This window comes from Chelonoidis abingdonii, chromosome 24, assembly GCF_003597395.2.
Source record: "Chelonoidis abingdonii isolate Lonesome George chromosome 24, CheloAbing_2.0, whole genome shotgun sequence".
Classification (NCBI taxonomy): domain Eukaryota; kingdom Metazoa; phylum Chordata; order Testudines; family Testudinidae; genus Chelonoidis; species Chelonoidis abingdonii.
Window position 1 is genome coordinate 18147818 of NC_133792.1, and position 6000 is coordinate 18153817.

Below are 6000 nucleotides of genomic sequence, written 5' to 3' on the forward strand. Positions count from 1 at the left end.
CGTGACAGATGGCTGGCATTGGAAAGGGGAATCTGTCTGTCTATGCAAAATGGGTGCCCCTCCCAGGGCTGGCCTGCACTCTGGTTTTGCACTGATTCAACTAAATCTGCAGAAAATCCCATTTAATGTCATCAGTGCAAAAATGGTTCTCAGAGATCATTGCTGTTAAGCCCCAGGAACAATGGGAGTCAAGTGCCCAAATGCCTTTGAGGAGCCAGGCCTTGGAACCTGGCAGGATTGGGTCCTGTCTGATTTTTATAATCAGGAGTAGCAGTGTTTCCTAGAGGTTAGAGCACCGGACTGGGAGCCAGGACACCTGGGTTTTATTTTGCCCTAGCTACTAACCTGCTGTGAAACCTTTAGCAAGTTTGTTTACCTTTCTGTGCTTCATTTTCCCCATCAAGAAAATAGGCAGAATTACACTCCTCTATCTCAGAGCAGCATTGTGAAGTTCCACTAGTTGAAATATTACAGCTATGACACATTCCTTCCTTGACAGCTTGGTACCAGCTTTGAAATTATGTGGGTGCCCCCTTTCCCTATATACCCACACCGAGCTAAGCACAGGAAAGTCTGCAGCGGTGACTCCTCCAGCTCTGCAAAGCTCAAGTTCTGCCACTTTGTCATCCGCCAGCAGCCATGGGCCTCGGGGGACCTCATGCATCCAGGTACACAAAGTGCAGCTCCCATTACAGGGCTGCAAGCTTGGCCCAGGATTTAATGGTACAGTGCTAATGGGGAACTTATTCAGCAAAAGCTGAGTATGGTGGGGTGAGGGGGGGAGAATAGTTGCTGGTGAGTCAGAGAAGTAATTGGAGTAGGAATTCATAGGCAGGGAGCAGTGGTATTGGAGTCAGGGTATAGGTGCTTATTATTGCAGCCCCAAGTAGTCCTTACTCATGTGAACGCTCCCGCTGGAGTCAGGGGGACTACTCAGCGAAGTAAGGGTTACTTTCCTGAGTAAGGGTGACACATCAGGTTCAGAGTTTGGAAAGGAATAATTATAGTTTGCACTACTATATTGCCTTTCATCTGAGGATTTCAGAGCACTTCAATAATCATCCGAACATCCTCCTGAGGGTGCGTAAATATTATCACCCCCTTTCAGTGCCGGAGAAGCTGTGGCACAGTGAGGTGAAGGGACCACAGTCTGTCCCCCTTGCTCTAACCACTGGATAATGCTACCCCAAGAAAAATACACCATTGAGTGCAGGCTAATGTCTGTCAGCGCCTGCATGGCCTTTATCCTTCCACAACATTCACTGCCAAGCCCTTGTTCTCCAGATGGAGAAGGGAAAATGGAGCCTCAACCCAAGGGTCTCTGAATGCCAAGTGCACTGCCGCGCTGACTAATGAGATGGTGGGGAAGAATGTGAACTATCTAAGAGCCAAAGGAGGTATCACAAACTGACCACACTGTAACCAATTCATGCAGGGGCGGCGGGTGAACCCTGCGTCAGCTGGCTCGAGCACCAGGCCACTGACCGGCCCCAGTGTCAGGCCAAATCACTGGCCCAACCCCTGGGCTGGCCGGACCCTCAGATTGAGGCACTGGCCCAACCTCTGGGCTGAACCGCTGGCCTGAGCCACCCAAGGTGGCCCTGGCCACTGGTAGGCCTGAGCTCCAGGCTGCCACTGGAGCTGAATCCCCACCAGCTTCAGGGGAGGGAGGAAGGTGAAGCTTTGGGGTGGAACATGGGCAGGGGCACGGCCTGAGTTAGGGGAGGCTTAGCCTGCCCTGGCCTTTGATACCCACTGCCCATGAATCCATGTTCATCTAGGACATTGTAGCTGTCGCTGTGCAGCACACACTGAACACATGGGATGTTGTGAAGATAGAAGAAGGATAGAAGTCAGATCCTCCTACTCTGAATGCGCAGGCCCTCATCACTTGAGCTAACGGATACTCTCCACTAGTTGTAAGCAATATAGGGCCTATGACACAAGGCTCTAGCAGTTCTAATTCCGTCCAGTAGAAAGCAGTGGTGTGAGGGGTGTCTGAGACGGGGGAGCGCTGCTCTGACTGACATCAGAGATCATGGCAGCCCCCAAATGGCTTCAGAACATGGAAAACAAAGGTGGCTTAAAGACATCTTAAAGTCAAAGGCAGGAACCACAAATCATTCAGCCAGTTAAACACATGTCGGGGGGAAGTGGAGGGAAAGACTGAACAGAAAAGAATGCTGATAGAAAGATGAGATACCTAGGCATGACTCTGCTGCAGCTCCCTCAATTAGGCCCACGGGCAGGAATTTGCTTTGCTTTGATCTAGCTGTATTGAAAAGCACAGAGAAGCATCCCTGATGCTATTCTGTTCCAGACAGAAGCAGGCGAACATGAACTAAAGGGCAGTAAATATCCGCTGTTGGGTAGCGTTCCAGTTGTTTTCAGGGTGAGGACAGTCCTGAATATAAGCGAGCAGAAGAGAAGGCAGCAGAGAGGGTGAAAAAAGAGTCAGTGCTGTGCTGCGGGCTAGTGGGAAAGGCACTGGACTGGGAGTCAGGAGACTGGGATTTTATTTGCAGCTGAGGCTTGAACCAGCTGCGTGACCTTGGGCAAGTGACTTTCCCTCTATTTCTCCTCCCACCCCTTTGTCTGTCTTGCCAGTTTGGACTGTGCGGGGCTATCTCTATCTATCTTAGGTACATCTATGGTCCCATTAACATAGGATCTGAGCACTGCTTCTGGCTGGGCATTTTTTCTCACAATGCTTCAGTCCCGTGAGGTAGTGTAGTTTGTGGGAAACTGAGGCACAATGTGACTGAAGGTACGTCTACACCGCAGCACCTGCCCATGGCAGTGTCTCTGAGCCCAGATTGCCAGGCTCGGGCTTGCACTGCCGGGTTAAAAACAGATGTGTAGACCGTGCTTTTAAGCTGCGGCTTGGGCCCACCCCCCTCGTTGGGCTTCAGAAGACAAGCTCAGCCTTTGGCCTGAGCCAAAACATCGACACCATCGTTTTCAGTGCAGTCCCAGCAGTGCTGGCGCTAGCCCATTGGGAACCCTAAACAGGAATATTTTGGGGGGTCCCCTCACAACACATGCTAATAATTAATAGGGTCCCCCTTTGAGCTGCTCGGGGCCCTAAGTAATTGCTGTTTGCTTATGCCTAGGGCTGGCTCTGGGTAGCGCACGGCAGAGTCTGTTGACCTGGGCTCAGAGGCTCGCTGCTGCGGGCTCGGGAGACGTACCCCGAGTGACTTGGCCTAAGATCCCACAGGGAGTCTGTGGTGGAGCAGAGAATTGGCTCTGGATCTTGCCTATACTTACAAGTTGTACTGCTTTGGTTATACCAGGTTATCACAACCCCCTGAGCGTGAACGCAGTTATACTGGTATACGTCTGCTTATACAGCTACAGCTGTTTGTACGGGGAGGAGAATAAGCTATACCAGCAGGAGGCAGCTTTATACTGTATGCCAAGCAAGAGGGTGTACCAAAACAATTTCAGTTACAATTCATCCCAGTAACTGCTACAACTTTCAAAGGTAGACCAGCCGGTACAATGATCTGAGCTGGGACATCTAGAGGCCTCGGTGGTTCAAATAATAAATCATAAAGAAGGAAAAGGGGTCAGTGCTTGAAGAGGAGGAGGGGAAGAAAATGAATCCTGCTTGTTTACCTTCTCTTAGGCTTTGGGGAGGGAACTTTTCTAACCTTCCCCTTGTTTGTTACTTACCTGCATGCTTCACATGGCTTTGGCCAGGGATGTGGCTGTACTGAACAACGTATATGGAAAAGGGAACATTTTATAGTCCTGCAGGCGATTGTTCACCCCGGAAGAGTTCATTTAGAAAGCAGGAATTTAGGAAGGAGGTGTAGCCAGGACAATGAAAAGGATTCTTTATTTAAGAAAACTCACAGAAATGCCACAGCTCCCCTTATCTCACCGACTTGTCTTTCTCCCGCCTACCTGGGCAAAATCTTCTCCTACTCTCCCTCTGGTATGCTCTTCTTGTGTGTATTGCACTCAGACACTCCAGCTCTGTTCAATGAGCACTACATACCATGTTATATATATTAGATTCCATATGAGGGCTCAACCTTCTAAACACTCACTGCTGGGTCTGAGATGCCGCCTGTCCCTGATCCAGACAATCACTTCACTTCAAATCAATCACATTACCCCCAAACTTAAAACTAAGAACATGTTTTGCTGCATCAGGACCAGAGCACTGAGCACTTTACAAGATCAAGCCTTCTAGTTCCTACTCTTGCTAATAAATGTTTTCAGGATCTGGCCGTGCAGTTGCCCATAACAACAAAGGGGCAAGATGGTTTTTTTGTTTGTTTTTTTGCAGCATGACTTAATTATATTTGATTAATATGCTGTGATTATTTTCTTTGAGAGGGAGCAGAATTATCAAATCCAATGCATGGATACTGAGTTTTCAAGGATCGTGGTTTGAAATTTTTTTTCTGTATAAGTAATTTTTTTTTCAATGGAAAATATCTGTTTGTGTTCGAGCATCATTAATATCCCTGTTCCCTGATATATTCTGTTTCTTGTTTAGGTTGTAAAATAGGAAATTTCATATGGCAACTAATACCTCAGCCCTGCAATGACCTCTGTGTGGGTACAGGGCTCCATTTGGCAGGATTGTGGCCTAAAACACTGCTCTAAATCTGTCCAACATCCTAATGGAGGGGCAGACAATGTATAGGAATTAAGTAATATTCCTAGCGTGCTTCCCTGCCTTCTCTTGTAGAAGCCACAAGAATCTAGCAGAGCCGCAGTGTAGATGTGTAGCTAGGCCTCGTATCTTTAGTTATAGGTAGTAAAATGGGGTTATTTGGAACCCAGCTGTCTCCATGTGGTCTCCTCATATTCTGCATATCATGTAGAGAGCAAAGACACATTTAGAGTTAGCGTAATAACGTGCAGAGATCCAAGTGCAGGGACTTACGTACCGGCGGAGCAAACAGCGTGTGATGGTTGGGGTGTGTATTGTTAGGCAGGCCAGATTAGCCTCAATTAGACAAACCTCTCAGGGGATGCCAATATATTTTTCATATCATCAAGCCCTATAACAATATTAGAGATTGGGACAGCGAGACTTTAAGCTAATAAATAACATTTAGCATTAGTATACATCTTTCCATTTTCTAATAAATAATAATAAACCCTAGCTCATATGTGCACTTTACACACAGTCACTACTTAAGTGTGACAGCTTACACTTGTGGAGGACTACGCTCCTTGGTTTTCAGAAGTGCTGAGAGCCTGTTGCTCCAGTGGAAGTATCTGGGAGATGTGAATGTGTAAGACCATGTGTGATTCAAGCTGGATGCCTCAAAAGGGAGGCACATGAGATCAGTGGCCTCTCTGTAAAATTTGGTTGTGGCTTGCCTACGCCCAGGGGGGAAATCAGAGTCAGAGCTGAAATCAGAACTCAAGAGTTTGATCCTTGTCTGGTGCTGGGACCATGCTGTTTTTATGAAGATGTGCATGGCTCCATAATGAATCTTTACTGATGTGTGGATTTGTAGGTGTGATCTATTATTACCCGCTTTTGAAGGAAGGTCTATAATTGGCATGCCAAGGTTCACAGATTCCAAAGCCAGAAGGGACCATTGTGATCACCTAGTCTGACCTCCCATATAATACAGGCCAGGGAACTGCCCCCAATTAATTCCTAGAGCAGATCATTTAGAAAAACAACCAATCTTGATTTAAAAATTGACAGCGATGGAGAATCCACCACAACCCTTGGTAAATTGTTCCAATGGTTAATTACTCACTGTTAAAAATGTACACCTTGTTTCTAGTCTCAATTTGTCTAGCTTCAACTTTTGGCCATTGGATTGCATCACACTTTTCTCTGTTATACTGTAGAGCCCATTATCAAATATTTGTTCCCTATGTAGCTACTTTTAAACTTTGCTCAAATCACCCCTTAGCTCTCTCTTTGTTAAGATAATTAGATCACTGAGTCTATCACTATAAACAGGGCCGACTCCAGGCACCAACCCAGCAAGCAGGTGCTTGGGGCAGCCAACA